Below are 16,120 nucleotides of genomic sequence, written 5' to 3'. Positions count from 1 at the left end.
GATTATCTTTTCTTCTTTTGACATAGCAAAGACAGGGCTGAATACAAAGTTATGATTTTCCTTTTTACCACAAAGCTGTGCTTTCCAGTGTGGTAGCTACTAACTACATGATTACTTAAGGTTAAATTATTTAAAGTGAAATTAAAAGGGGGAGGGAAGCTGGGAAAGTAGTTTGGTGGGAAAGCACTTGCCTAGCAAGCCTGAGGCCTGGATTTGATGCCTGGGACAACACAGAGGGGAATAGGGGAATGGAGGGGAAAGAGAGGATTCAGTGCTTCCATTGCATTAGTGCCTTTCTAAGTCTTGGGATCCCATGCAGCTCGAGGCTACCATATTGGATTGTACAAACAGAACATTTCTATCATTATAAAAAATGGCAACACTGGGCTGGAGGGATGGCTTAGCAGTTAAGGCATTTGCCTGCAAAGCCAAAGGACCCAGGTTCGATTCTCCAGGACCCAAGTTAGACAAATGCACAAGGGGGCGCACACATCTGGAGTTCTTTGATTGCAGTGCCTGGAGGCCCTGGCACGCCCATTCTCTCTCTCTCCCCTCCTTTCTCTCTCCCTCTTTCTCTATCAAATAAATAAATAAATTTTAAAACATGGTGACATGCTGTTCCAAAGGAGGAAGATAATACTGGCCAATGGGCAGGTTGAATGTGAATGGACAGCACGTTTTAGGAGCTGCTCCCAAGGGGACCGTGAGTCTGTCTGTCTTCGTTCACAGTCCTTACTGCTAAGTGTGCCTGAAACACTGTGAAGCTGTGTTTGTTCCAGAGTTCACGTCTTGGCTGTGTCTGAAGCAGGAGCCTGGGGAGTAATTTTACCTGAGGAAGATGTCTGTTAACTCACAATTCACAAGGGTGCTGTTGATGGTTAAAGGCAAAGAGAGGCTGAGGAGCTATGAATAAAGGCACTACAGGCTTTTTGGCATCCATGAAAATAGATGACACGCAGGGATTTGGAGCCCAGGTGAACAAGAGCATGTGGCCAGAATTGTGAGTCTCGGTGACACGGCTCCGTGAGCCTGACCAAGACTTCCTTTCTCCGCTCCCGGCTTCCCTGTGCTTGCCTCCCCTACCCTGGTCTTGTTTGGCATCTAAAGAGAATGTGGTCTCTCTCCCCACCCTACCCCACCCCTGTCCCTTGTGGGTGCCTTTACTTCCATCCAGCCATTGCTCCCAACCCCACCCAGGCTCTGAACCAGATTGCATTTCTGTCCCTGTTGTTTGGGACTGAGCCCACGTGACAATTCTGGCTGGTAAGTTGAAATGTTCCCATTCAAGATGACAGCTGCTCCAATGGCCTGAATCCCTAAAGGACCACCATGTTTGACACCTGGGGCAGCCCCTGATAAGAGTGTCCTGTAAGCGGGGCGTGGTGGTGCACACCTTTAATCCCAAGCAGAGGCAGTGGTAGGAGGATCTCCGTGGGTTCAAGGCCACCCTGATACTACATAGTTAATTCCAGGTCAGCCTGAGCCAGAGAGAACCCTACCTTGAAAAAACAATAACAACAACAATAACAAAGAGTGTCATGTAGACAGGAAATAAACCTGCATGTTTTTGAGCCTTGTTATTTGGAGACTTTTTTTTTTCCCCCAGCACCATCTAATCACTCCAGGCCAATCACTGTGCCTTTCTGCCAGCCTTACTGTCTATGACATTGCAAATCTGTTGTGTTTATTATCCAACGTTGCTTCCTGTTAGAAAAACAAGTGAGTTGAAAGATTTTTGTATTTGTACCAATCACTAAGCTTGGATGTTGACATGACTAATCTTTTTATAGATTGGTGCTCTATCTATTAGAAGAAGGCGTTCCTTCACCTGCTCTGAGGAGGGAAATATTTCTTCCCTAATCAGGTTAAGTACAAGCTGTCTTTGTGGTTCCTTGTAAAGCAGTCTTAAGGCTGACAAGATCTCTGGCTAAAAATCTCACAGTGGTTAGTAACAGCCATGAATCCGAGAGGAGGATAGAACACTGGAGAAGAATTGACAGGAATTATCTCATTCAAGGAGCCAGAAGTCACCCAACTAGGAAAATGGACATACAGCTCCTGGGCAAAACCAAAAAGGTTTCATTCATTCATTCATTCCAAATATTCACTGAGCATTTAACATGTGCTGTGCCCTGTCAGGCTTTACATCCTAGTGGGTTTCACAGAGAATCAATGAAACACTGGGGTGGCCATGCATAGACAGAATGCAGAGCTCAGAGACAAAAAGCACAGTGTGCAAACAAATGTAATGAGATGGGATAAGTAGAGGAAGAAACGGAAAGGAAAGGTATCTCTGGCGAGGGAGAGTGAACTTGAGCTGAACCTGGGGTACATTTGCATTGTTGTGACCAAAATTCCCAAGGACAATGTAAATGGAGAAACAATTTATTTTGGCTCACGGTGGCTGGTAGGGCATCACAGAGCAGTTCACATCATAGTGGGCCAGGAAGCAGAGAGAAGGGGCATGATGGTGCTTGGCTTGAGTTCCCCTTTTCCCCTCTCCTCTTTCATCCAGGGCCACCAGTACATGGAATGGTACAGCCCACATCCCTCCCTTCTCAGTTAACCCTCTCAGGAACCCCCTTCACAGACAGACCCAAAGGTGTGCCTCTCTGATCTCCTCGGTGATCCTAAATCCTGTCGGGTTGTCAGTGACGGTCAGCCTTCACACCTGTAGGAAATGCAGCCAGCTATACAGAGAGCAGAAAAGCGTCCTAGACAGAGAAACAGCCGTGCAGAGGTCTGAGGAGGAAAGGGCTTCAGTATGCGTGATCCACAGGGGCGAGGGGCCCCTAATGGGAGCATCACAAGAATATGAAATGGACCCCTGAGTCAGAGAGGTGGGCTGGACCTTAGTTGAAAGCCAGAAAGATGTGGGGGTTCAGTTTGGGAGGGAGAAGAGGCCACTGGAGGAGAATGATGTCTGCAAACATTGTCTGCAAGGGTCTAATAGGAGGTGCCGGAGGCCTCAAAGGACACACAGTCTCTGCAACTGCTCGCCCCTGAGGAAGTAGGCACAGTCAATACATAAATGAATGACTGTGGCTGCATTCCAATAAAATCCCACTTATGGACAATAAAGACTGAATTTCATAATATATTGTGTCACAAAATATTATTCTTCTGGCTTTTCACCACCGTTTAATAATGTAAAAAAAAAAATACTTTTAGCTCGTGTGAATGATACCAAACCAGGCAGCTGCCCAAATTTGGCCCATAGGGCATAGTGGGCAGACTTCTGATTTGGAATCCAGATTCAGGCGGGGGAGGGGGGGTTGGGTCAGGTGAGGTAGAGAAGCCATTTGAAAGAGGCTTTTGCAAGCTAATCCATCGGAAAGCCAAGAAGCCTCGGTGTGGGTGGTTTGGCGGGGGTAAAGAGGACTCCAGCTTGTGTGGATGCACTGAGACCCAGGGGAAGCGGGAATGGCTCTGTGGTGCTGTTGGCTGTGAGGTGACAAGGAGTAGATCTGGAGGATTTAGGAGTCTAGCTGTGACTTTCAGAGTTGGCTTCCATTTGGAACCCAGGAAGCAAGATGTCTACATACCTGGTATTGCAGTCAGGTTTGCATTGCTGGTAGAAATCACCCAACCAACAGCAGCTTATGGGGAAAAAAAAAAGAGATTTATTTTGGCTTACAGGCTCGAGAGGGAAGCTCCACAATGGCAGGGAAAACAAGGATATGAGCAGAGAGGGTGGACATCACCCCCTGGCCAACTTAAAGTGGACAACAGCAACAGGAGAGAGTGCCAAACACTGACATGGGGAAACTGGCTATAACACCCATAAGCCCGCCCCCAACAATACACTCTCTCCAGGAGGCATTAATTCCCAAATCTTCATCAGCTGGGAACCTAGCATTCAGAACACCTAAGTTTATGGGGGACATGAATCAAACCACCACACCCGGATTTTTCCTGAGCCTGTTGCTTCCAAAGTGTGTGACTCAGGCAAGTCACCTCTGTTCATTTTTTTTTTTTTTCTTCCCCAATGGATGGACTATTTTCTGCCTGTCCCCTTATCGACATAGTGGTGAGGAGTCAGTGAGATTCATGTGAGCCTGTCAAGGAATCCCTCCCAGTTTCCACACTTCCGCACCCCCTTCCCTCACCCACCCCAAATCCGGCTCTGAATGAAGTGACAATGAGTCTTAGATTGGGTGGGGAAATGGCAAGGTCATTCGCTACTCAGCAAAGCTTTCTGAAACTCTCCATTCAATTCCCCTAGTCCAGGATGTTCTTTCAGTGCAAGCCGCCTCAGCCTTCCAGAAGCTTGCCTTTGTTTAAGTTTTATTTTCCTCTCCTGTCCTTACCCGCTTCTTGGTGTTGAATAGTACATTTTTAAAAGCCCTGGTTAGGGATCAGAGGGAGGGATGTTCTGTATCTTGACTGTGGTGAATACGTGAACTCGCATGTGTGATGAAGTTGTATTCTTTCTCTCTCCCAGTGTTGGATTTTCTTCCTCTGTTTCACACACACTGTATTTCTTTCTCGTTGCTGAGATAAAATACTTGACGAGAAGCACTTAAGGAAAGAAGGGTTTTTAAAATTTTATTTTTATTTCAGAGAGAGAGGGAGGAAGAAAGAAAGAAAGATAGACAGACAGACAGACAGATAGATGAAAGACAGAGAATGAGTGCTTCAGGGTCTCTCTAGCCAGTGCAAACAAACTCCAGATTCATGTGCCCCCTTGTGCATCTGGCTTACATGGGTCCTGGGGAATCGAACCTGGGTCCTTTGGCTTCTCAGGCAAAAGCCTTAGCTACTAAGCCATCTCTTCAGCCCGCAGAGGTTTATCTTAGCATACAGTCCAAGGGTTCAGTCTGTCATGGTGGGGAAGTCACGGCAGCAGGAGCAGGAGGCCGGCTGTTTGCCACGCGCTCACTGTCAGGAAGCAGAGGATGAACAGAAAGTGGGGTTAGACTATAAAACCTCAAAGCCTGCCCCTAGTGACTCACTTCCTCCAGCAAAGCTCTGCCTCCTAGAGGTTCTGCAGTTTTCCCACATAGCACCAGTTGGGGACCAAGTGTTCAAACACTTGAGTCTATGAGGGACATTTACATTCAACACACACACACACACACACACACACACACACACACACACACACACCAAATACCCTAGCCTGTAGACTGCACCTAACAAGACAGAATCTAAGCTTTTGGTAGCAAAATCCCTTCCTTGCATTATTTGAATTTTTCTACTTTTATCTAAAATAAAGAGCCATCAAGTGTTATCATGATCATTGATACTGCTATAATCTAGTTATGAATCCAATTCACCCAGAATGTACTTTCAGGAACTTTCTTCCTTCGACTCCTGTTCCATGAGAGACTTGAAGATGTCCCTTGGATAGCAGCCCCATGGTCCAGCTTAGAGATCCAACCACAGTTCTTGCATGTAAATTTTTCCTTGGAAATTAGCAAAGTGTACAGAATCAAAAGGTTCAGACAATCCCTGCAACAACCTTATTTAAATCAACACTGCCCCAGTCTTTAGACACCTATCATTGATGTCTTACTTGTCCTGTGTTTGGAGGAAGGCATTTTTGCTAACAGCTAGCAGACACACCTGCTATGTGGCAGGCAGTGGTCCATCTTGTCCTTTCTGTCACAGGATGAGTTCCGACTGTCTTCCTTTTGCTGTTCTGGACAGGTTGGATGCCTAACTTTCCCCAGAGAGGAGAACTAATATTAGGCTGATTTATACTCTGGAGCTAATGAGCCATCAAGTGTTATTATGAAATAAATGAAGAGAGGCTCCTGAGGGGGCAGTTTTCTGAGAAAGGGAGGGGCCCTGTCTGAAAATCACTCAGTTGGAACTCTTGAACAAAAGCCACCCTGAGGAGAATTATTTGAGCCTCCAGCCCTCAGTGGAAGCAGAACATTGTTTAGGGGCCTCTGCCTATGCTCACCTAGTGCCACCACTGGAGTCCAGGCGTTGGCTGCTGCCCTCCTCATCTGCATTTAATCTGGACCAGTGACCACCAGCCAGGTCAATGTGTTGCGCAATCCACCTTTCGGCTTTCCACGCAACTCCAACAAGTCCATAGGCCCCGAGCCCCAGGAAAGGGGGCAGGATTCTGAACAATTAATGTGGTATTAAAGGGAGTGGGCACTTGAAGGACTAAAGTTACCCACCTCAAAATACCCAGGGCTGGGTCAGTGGTTACTAACACCTCGGCAAGGTGAGACTGATGTCCCCATTATACAGATGGAAAATACATAGTGACTTAGAGGCAAAGAAAGAATTTGATCCAAAGTTTGTGATTTGAATGTAAAATGAGCCTATAGGCTCCTGTGTGTGAATATGAATCTCCAGTTGGTAGCACTGTTCAGGAAAGTTGTGGACCTTTAAGGATGTGGATCCTTGCTGGAAGAAGTGTGTCCCTTGGGATGGGCCTTGAGGTGTTATAATAAGCTACACATCTTGTTCGCTACTTCCTCCTTACTGATGTGAGGATGTAGCCAGCTTCCCTCTCCTGCCTTGTGATGAGGGACTCAAGCTTCTGAAACTGTAAGCCAAGCTAAACACTCTTTCTTCCGTAAGCTGCTTCAGGTGAGGTATTTGGTTCAAGCAATGAGAAAGTAACTGATACACGGGTCTAACTCAAAAGCTTAGGTCCAGAGGCTGGAGACATGGCTTAGTGGTTAAGGTGTTTGCCTGCAAAGCCAAAGCACCTCGGTTCAATACCCCAGGCCCCACGTAAGTCAGATGCACAAGGTGACGCATGTGTCTGGAGTTCATTTGAAGTGGCTGGAGGCCCTGGTGCTCTCTCTCTCTCTCTCCCTCCCTCTCCCTCTCTCTCTCCATCTCTGTGTGTCTGTCTTTTTCCCTCTCTCGCTCTCTCAAAAACATTTTTTTTTTAATCTTAGGTTCATATTTTTGGCTTGTGTATGTGTGTGTGGTGTGTGTAGTGCCTGTTTATATGTGTGTTGGTTAGTGTGTGTATGTGTGTGTGCGGTGCACGTGTGTGTGTGTGTGTGTGTGTGCGGTGCACGTGTGTGTGTGTGTGTGTGTGTGTGTGTGTGTGTGTGTGTTCATAGGCCAGAGTTTGGTGTCAGGTGTTTTTCTTGTTCTGTCTCTACCTTATTTATAGATGCAGAGTCTCTTACTTAAATCCACAGCTCAACAATTCGGCCTGTCTAGCTAGCCAGCTTGCCTCTAGGGTCCTGAGTCCCCATCTGAACACTGGGATTGCAGGTGGGCACCACCCCTGCCCAGCATTCACACGGGTGCTTATTGATTTACACAGAAGTGCTTCACTGACTGAGCTCTCTCCTTAGTCCCCACAGCTGGGGTTTTTGGCAGCGGCTGATGCCATCCCCACCCTGCAGAGGTGTCAGGACCTACCTCTATCCCACCCTCACCCGCACACCCATGTCCCCCTCCTCAGCTCAGCGAGAGACCAATGTCTGTTCCACTCCACAGTAAGACTTTTCCAAAGCTTTTGTCACCAGGTCTCTACCTCCATTGACCTTTTTTTTCCCCTAAGGTAAGGGTTTGCTCTAGTTCAGGATGACCTGGAATTCAGTATATAGTATCAAACTGGCCTTGACCTCACAGTAATTCTCCTACCTCTGCCTTCCAAGTGCTGAGATTGAAGGCATGCACCACCATGCTTGGCTCCATTGACTTTTCTAACCTAGCAAATTCAATGATCATTAAGAATGATCTTTTCAGGACTGGAGAGATGGCTTAGTGGTTAAGTGCTTGCCTGTGAAGCCTAAGGACCCCAGTTTGAGGCTCCATCCCCCAGGACCCACGTTAGCCAGATGCACAAGGGGGCGCATGCGTCTGGAGTTCGTTTGCAGCAGCCCTGGTGCGCCCATTCTTTCTCTTTCTGCCTCTCTCTCTCTCTCTCTCTCTCTCTCTCTCTCTCTGTCCCTCTCAAATAAATAAATTAAAATAAATTTTAAAAATGACCTGTTCAGCCAGGCATGGTGGCACACGCCTTTAATCCCAGCACTCGGGAGGCAGAGGTAGGAGGATCGCTGAGAGTTTGGAGCCATCCTGAGACTACATAATGAATTCCAGATCAGCCTGAGCCAGAGTGAGACCCTACCTCAAAAAAAAAAAAAAAAAAGAGAGAGAGATCTTTTCAGAGATGGCTTAGTGGTTAAGGTGCTTGCCTGCAAAGCCTAAGGACCCATGTTCGACTCCCCAGATCTCACGCAAGCCAGAAGCACAGGTGACAAATGTGCAAGGTTGCACCTGTGCACAAGGGGGCGCACGCATGTGGAGTTCCATTACAGTGGCTGGAGGCCCTGGTGCACCCATTCTCTCTCATTAAAAAAAAAAAAGGGCTGGAGAGATGGCTTAGCGGTTAAGCGCTTGCCTGTGAAGCCTAAGGACCCCGGTTCGAGGCTCAGTTCCCCAGGTCCCACGTTAGCCAGATGCACAAGGGGGCTCACGCGTCTGGAGTTCGTTTGCAGAGGCTGGAGGCCCTGGCACGCCCATTCTCTCACTCTCCCTCTATCTGCCTTTCTCTCTGTGTCTGTCGCTCTCAAATAAATAAATAAAAAATTTAAAAAAAAAAAAAAAACGGGGCTGGAGAGATGGCTTAGTGGTTAAGCGCTTGCCTGTGAAGCCTAAGGACCCTGGTTCGAGGCTCGGTTCCCCAGGTCCCACGTTAGCCAGATGCACAAGGGGGCGCACGCGTCTGGAGTTCGTTTGCAGAGGCTGGAAGCCCTGGCGCGCCCATTCTCTCTCTCTCTCCCTCTATCTGTCTTTCTCTCTGTGTCTGTCGCTCTCAAATAAATAAATTAAAAATTAAAAAAAAAAAAAACGCCAGTCTGTTGGGCTTGCCTCAAAAAACGAAAACAACTAGCTGACCATGGTGGTGCACGCCTTTAATCCCAGCACTTGGGAGGCAGAGGTAAAAGGATTGCCATGAGTTCCAGGCCACCTTGAGACTCCATAGTGAATTCCAGGTCAGCCTAGGCTAGAGTGAGACTCTACCTCAAATAAATACATACATACATACATACATACATACATAAATAAATAAAATAGAAACGATCTTTCCAGTCATCAAAATTTTTTGACATACACAATTGTGTCCACATAACATTTACATTACTTGACAGATTTTTGTGCATGCGTGTACACATGTAAGAGTATGGCGTGTTGTGGTTGTGTGATGTGTGCTGCATGCACAGGCATGCAGAAGCCAGAGAAGAATGTTGAGTTTCCCCTCATCACTTGTCTGTACTTAAGATGGGATCTCGTCCCTCCGTCTGGAGCTGTTGTCTGTCAGCAAGTCCCAGTGATTCACTGGTCAACCCCACCCCCACCCCACACAGCCTGGGCTTCTAGAAGTGCATGGCCGCTCACAGCCTTTTGCATGGGTCGTGGGGAGTTTAACTTGGCAATTGGGGCCTGAGGTGGCCTCACGCAGGAGCAGCAAGGCAAGCTCTTTTAACCTATCTTCCCAGCCCCTATGTTACAGTTGTCATATAAACCAATGTAATGCTGCACACATCAGTCAGGACCTTGCTTTTTCACTCATGGCCATTTCTTCTTTTTTTTTTTTTTTTTTTTTTTTGGTTTTTTTGTGGTAGGGTCTCACTCTAGCCCAGGCTGACCTGGAATTCATTATGGAGTCTCAGGGTGGCCTTGAACTCACAGTGATCCTCCTACCTCTGCCTCCCAAATGCTGGGATTAAAGGTGTGCGCCACCACGCCCGGCTCTTCTGTTGATTCTTAATACTCTCACTCATTTCTTCTTACTGCTAAGCTGGGTGAGAGGTCAGACCTCAGGGATCTGCCCAGGTTCAAGGACTGGAGAAGAAAACTGGGCTACATTTGTTCCAAGCCGATCATTTGGCTTTGGGGGGTTCTTAATCTTTTGCGGTACTTTAGAAGCAGACCCCTTCCCGTTTCACAGTGCTGGTCAAGATTGGATGGTATCTGTCTGGCAAGTCCTAAGGGTCCATGCATGCCAAGTGTAGCCAAAACCGCTTATCTGTCCGCCTTTGGGTGTTTTATTAAAGCTTGTCTCTGGGTATCTGGCTGGAGAAAGTGTCACTGGGGGGTGGATCATGTGGTTCAGCCCTAAGGTGTCACTGGGGGCCAGATCTCATTTCTAGTCCAAAGGCAGGCAGAGAGGTTTGTGAGCTCTGCTTGGACCCCCGCTGCTTGTTGCTTTGGCTGTGTGCTGGCCTGCGGTGGCTTCTCTCTGCTTGAATCTGTGAAAGGGGGCCAGTATCTTCTACCATCACCGAACTTCCCCTGGATCTGTAAGCCTGAACTAAATCCCATTCCTCCCATGAACTGTGTCTGTTTTAGAAGTTCATCCCAGCAAGGTAGAGCTGACTACAGCTGTCTTCCCCACATACTCAGTTTGGGGAAGCTTGAGTCCCCTTGTATTGTGGAATATGAACAGCTAGGGCCTAGTGGGATGTCTTTAGGCCATGGAGAAGCTGTCCTTGGAAGGGACTAAGGTGGTTACTATGGAGCCCCTGAGCCCTTGCAAGAGCCAGTTGTTATTTGGGGATGAGCCAGACTCCTCAATAGTTTTCTGGCCTCCTGGTTCCTCGCATGCACACTCCGGTCATTATTGGCCACCAGGAGGTGGTGACTCCAAGGGGCTTCAGCCCTTGCCTGGGGCCTCCATCATGCTGCTTAGACAGCCAGCCTCCAAAACTATAATCTATTTTTTTGTTTATTTTTTTATCTATTTATTTGAGAGCGACAGACAGAGAGAGAAAGAGGCAGATAATAGAGAGAGAATGGGTGCACCAAGGCCTCAAGCCAAAGAGGCTTATTTAGATGGCAGTTTGGGGGCTGGAGAGATGGCTTAGCGGTTAAGCACTTGCCTGTGAAGCCTAAGGACCCCGGTTCGAGGCTCGGTTCCCCAGGTCCCACGTTAGCCAGATGCACAAGGGGGCGCACGCGTCTGGAGTTCCTTTGCAGAGGCTGGAAGCCCTGGCGCGCCCATTCTGTCCCTCTCCCTCTATCTGTCTTTCTCTCTGTGTCTGTCACTCTCAAATAAATAAATAAAACATGAACAAAAAATATTAAAAAAAAATAAGCCTCTTTCCTTTATATGGTTAGTCCACTTCAGGTATCCTGTCATAATAACACCCACCACCTCTTTACTGCAAAAGCCACCAATGAGCACTGTCCCCTTTGAATCCATTCTCGACAGGGCCGCACGCAGAGTTCTTTCTTTTAAATGAAATACTTCAATACTTTGGACAAGAAAGAAGAATAATACAACAAAACACCCATGTGGCCACTTTCTCAGCGTTATCAATTTTCAACATTGGATTATATTTACTTCTCATCCATGTTTTATACTTTCCTTACAAATTTATCGAGTAATCATAACCACAAGCAATATATAGAGCATTTGCATATTTTGAAACAGTATGCATTCCTCAGGCACTGTGGTTTCAGACATCTTCATTGATCTATGTGGCTATTGTTCATTTACTCTGAAAGCTGCACTGTATTCTTTTAAATGGATACGCTGTGATTTATCCATTCTCCTGCGGTTCTAGCTTTTATTCTTACACACAGTGCTGAGTAACAGCGAGCGTCACAGCACAGGTCTCTTTATGCATGTGCACAACGTCCCCAGGGACCCTGCCGGTGAACAGACTTGCTGGATGTCAAGGTATATGCCTCGGCTCTATTACGTTTTGCCAAATTGTCCTTTAAAATGATTATGGCCGTTTGCATTTGTGAAAGTGTAAGTATTTATCAGTAGTAAATGTCTGATACCGGACAATACTATCTTGATGTATACCTAATGCCTGTTGCTTGATTACTATTGACGCCAAGCAGTTTTTCAGATGGTTATTGACCATCTGGCATTCCACTTCTGTGAAGCGCCCACTTGCATCAAGTGCTATTTCTTTTTTAAACTGTGTCACTTTGAAATTTTGATTTATAGGACTTTAAAGTATATTCTAGAGACTAACTCACAGGCTATTAGCGTTGCGATTTTTTTCTCCAATCTACATTGTGTTTACCTGTACTGTCATTTGCTGTACCAACATACTGGCTTCTTTTCCATGCTTGAAAGCAAACTTGGGACCTGTGTATGCCAGGCAAGTTCTATCACTGAGCACTACACCTAGCTCCAAAGTCCTAGTTTTTGGTTTTGTTTTGTTTTGTTTTGTTTTGTTTTTGCAGACGTGTGCAGTGTGTGTGGTTTGTATGATGGATGGTGCGTGCCTGTGTGTATGTGTGTGTAGATGCATGTGTCCCATGCATAGTGCCTGTGTGTATGTGTGTGTAGATGCATGTGTCCCATGCATAGTGCATATGGGTGCAGAGACCAGAGGAGAATACCAGGGGTCCTTTTCTTAGTGCTCACCTGCATGTTTTAAATTGTATTTATTTTATGTATCTATTTGAAGGAGACACTGGCAGAGAGGGAGGAAGAGAGAGCGAGAGAGAGAGAATGGGTACGTGAGGGCCTCCAGCCACTGCAAATGAACTCCAGACACATGCGCCACCTTGTGCATCTGGCTTATGTGGGTCCTGGGGAATTGAACCTGGGCCCTTTGGCTTTGCAGGCAAGTGCCTTAAATGTTAAGCCATCTCTTCAGTCCTCACCTGCACATTTCCTAGAGAAGGGTCTCTCCCTCAACCCCCAGCTACTGTGGGCTCCAGCCATTATCCAGTCATACCCATCCTTTTACATGGGTCCGAGGGAATTGAAGTTGGCATTTTCCAGCCTGAAAGGCCTCATGCTTAAGCTGAAAATTCTCTTAACCTCTGTGCCATCTCCCCATCCCAAGTTCTAGGTTTTTTGTTTTGTTTTGTTTTGTTTTTTTAGGTAGGGTCTCACTCTGGCTCAGGCTGACCTGGAATTCACTATGCAGTCTCAGGGTGGCCTCGAACTCACGGCAATCCTCCTACCTCTGCCTCCCGAGTGCTGGGATTAAAGGCGTGTGCCATTACACCCGGCCTAAGCTCTAGGTTTTAATGTTGTTAAATTAATCATTTTGTGGAAGTGGGAAGTTTTGTGTCTTGCTTAAAATTTCCTTCTTCCAACTTCTGATCACAAAGATATTTTCCTTTCTTCTAAGGAATATAAATTTTTCTTTTCATATTAAAGTCTTTAATCTACATAGAATTTGATGCAGTATCTGTGGAGATTTATGATCCCATAAAAAACAATAATTTTCCTCAGCATCATTTATTAAACAGGCCTTTTCCCCCATGAGTGCAATGTAACCTCTCTCATAGATCAAGTTTCCAAGTTGAATGGGTTTATTTTCTGGACTGAAGCCTATTTTGATCCACAGGCTACTGTTCTGTCTCTGTGATAATAACACATTGTCTCAGTTAGTGTAGCTTTATAATAAATCTTCCTATTTGGTGGGGAAAGCCCCCCCCCATTATTATGCCCCTTAACAGTTGTTTGTATCTTTTTTTTTCTTTCCCATTAATATTAGAATAAGCTTGTCAAGTTCCCCCAAAATTCTGCAAGAATTTTCATTTGTATTGCTTTAAATTTATAGATTACATTGAGATGCACTGACATCTTTATGCCAGTGTCTTCAAACTCAGGAATATTACCCATGAACATTTAAAATCGCCATTTATCCAGATTTTCTTTTCTGTTCTTCAATATCTTGTGATTTTTCTCTATAAAAGCCTTGCATATTTTGTTAGATTTATTCCTAAGTACCTTAAAGTTCACTGTAATTAGGAATGATTTTTTTTTCTCTCTGTGGTATTTTCTAAGTGGTAGTAACCAATTGTATGGGTTAATTTTTCTTGCCCTCTTTCAGCAACATTGCTGAACTCTCTTACTAGTCCTATTTTTTCCTCTTGATATTTTTAATGTTTTTTAAAATTTTTTTGTTTATTTTTATTTATTTATTTGAAAGTGACAGACAGAGAAAGAGGCAGAGAGAGAGAGAGAGAGAGAATGGGTACGCCAGGGCCTCCAGCCACTGGAAACGAACTCCGGACATGTGCGCCCCCTTGTGCATCTGACTAATGTGGGTCCTGGGGAATTGAGACTCGAACCAGGGTCTTTGAGCTTCACAGGCAAGCACTTAACCACTAAGCTATCTCTATAGCCCTTTTCTTGATATTTTCATGACAAAGAATTCCTGGGACTTCCGCTTCTACAAGTAGCAGCCTTGAGATGATGATAAGTCTTGTCATGTTCATGTCTATCCTGCAGGAAACACGGCTCCTTTTGCATAGCTGAGGTTGCTGCAAGGGACAGAAATCTCCAAGGGGACCAAGTGAGCAGAAACCAAGCGAAGAAGGGATCCTACAGGAGAGACACACTTGTCCCCAGTGCACTGGCCAAGCAAGCAAATGGAACCAGATGAGTTTTGCAAGGCCAGACCTCGAGCTAGCAACACGAAGGAGCAGAACAGAGACCTTTGCAGTTGAGATGGCCAGGGTGACATACAACCTGGCACTTGGAAAAAAAGCAGGTGCAAATCTTTTCTGAGCCGTGTCTTCCTCACTGGAGGTTAATATCCATCCATGTAAACTCACAATCAACAACCAGCAAAGACACAAGGAAACAGCTGCCATGAGGAAGAGCCTTGAGGACTAACCCCCAACAGAGACGGGCCTCTGGGGACACCAGATACAGAGCATGAAATAAGCCCGCAGGAAGCACGTGAGGAAATAAAAGATCGAATCACAACCAGGGGTTAGCAATGAATGACTACTGATTCTGATTAGGAGGACCTGACAAGCACTGATTGACACGCACAGCTTTTGTAAATGGAAAAATGGAATTTTAAAGTAAGAAGGGATGTGATGAATAATGTTCAAGTCCCAATTAGAGAGTTCATTTGCTAGCTACAGGCTTGTAATCATAGCGCTTGGGAGACTGAGGCAAGTGGATCATGAATTTGCTCAAGGCTAGACCGGGCCACATGTGAGACTGTGTCTTTAAAAAAGAAAGTTTAAGTTTAGAGAGAATTAGTGAGTCTATGGTCATACCACCCTGAATGTGCTCAATTTCTTCTGATCTTGGAAGCAAAGCAGAGCCAGCCTGGTTGGTACTTGGATGGGAAGAATTAGTGAACAGAAAGATAATATTAATAATTCAGTACAAATTAGGACGTACTAGGAAAAGGCAAACGCTCTACTGCTGAGCTACACTTCCAGTCTTACTTTGTTTATATGAATGCTGGGATTTTCCCTTTCAGATATTGTATTTCAACAATTATATTTTTCAAACCCAATGCTATATTTCTTCTGCTTGGTTCTTTTGTTGTTGTTGTTTTCTTATTTTGCTTCATATTGCTAATACTCTTTAATAATTCTATGTCTATGAGGCTAATTAGAAATTTTGGTCCATCTGTTCTGGTATTGATGCTTCTAATGGAATCTGAAATCCATCCTGTTGTTTTTCTTTTGGAGTGTATGCGCTGATTCTCAGCTCCCGAGTTGCTGGTCACTCTGTTGTGCAATGCGGAAGGCCAGCCCTCTGTGACTATGGGTCCCAGTTAGCTCTGGCATGTGGGCACATGAAATGTAGAGTGGAGAGTCCTGATGCCCCAAAACCTCACGTCTAACCCCAAAAGAACCTCTTTATGATTATAATTTCTAGTCTGACAAGATGGCTCTGCAGTTAGAAATGCTTGCTTTGGGGCTGGAGAGATGGCTTAGTGGTTAAGGCACTCGCCTGTGAAGCCTAAGGACCCAGGTTTGACTCCCAGAATCCACATAAATCACACCAGCAAGGTGCACATGTGGGGAGTTCAATTGCAATGGCCAGAGGCCCTGGAGCACCCGTTCTTTCCCGCTCCCCCTCAGGAAAGAAAAAAGTGCTTGCTTACAAAGCTTACTGGCCTGGGTTCAGTTTCCCAGTATCCACATAAAGTCAGAGGTACAAAGTTGCCTGCTCGCTCTCTCTCTATCTCTCTCCTCTGATAAATAAATAATTTTTTAACAAGATTACAATTGCTCCCTATACCTAAAGACATCTACTCCCTATTTTTTTTCTCTGCTCTGAGCTTCTTTTTAAAAATATTTTGGGCTGGAGAGATGGCTTAGCGGCTAAGCGCTTGCCTGTGAAGCCTAAGGACCCCGGTTCGAGGCTCAGTTCCCCAGGTCCCACGTTAGCCAGATGCACAAGGGGGCGCACGCGTCTGGAGTTCGTTAGCACAGGCTGGAAGCCCTG

Source organism: Jaculus jaculus, chromosome 10, assembly GCF_020740685.1.
Source record: "Jaculus jaculus isolate mJacJac1 chromosome 10, mJacJac1.mat.Y.cur, whole genome shotgun sequence".
Lineage (NCBI taxonomy): Eukaryota > Metazoa > Chordata > Mammalia > Rodentia > Dipodidae > Jaculus > Jaculus jaculus.
Note: the sequence above shows the minus strand (reverse complement) of the source record.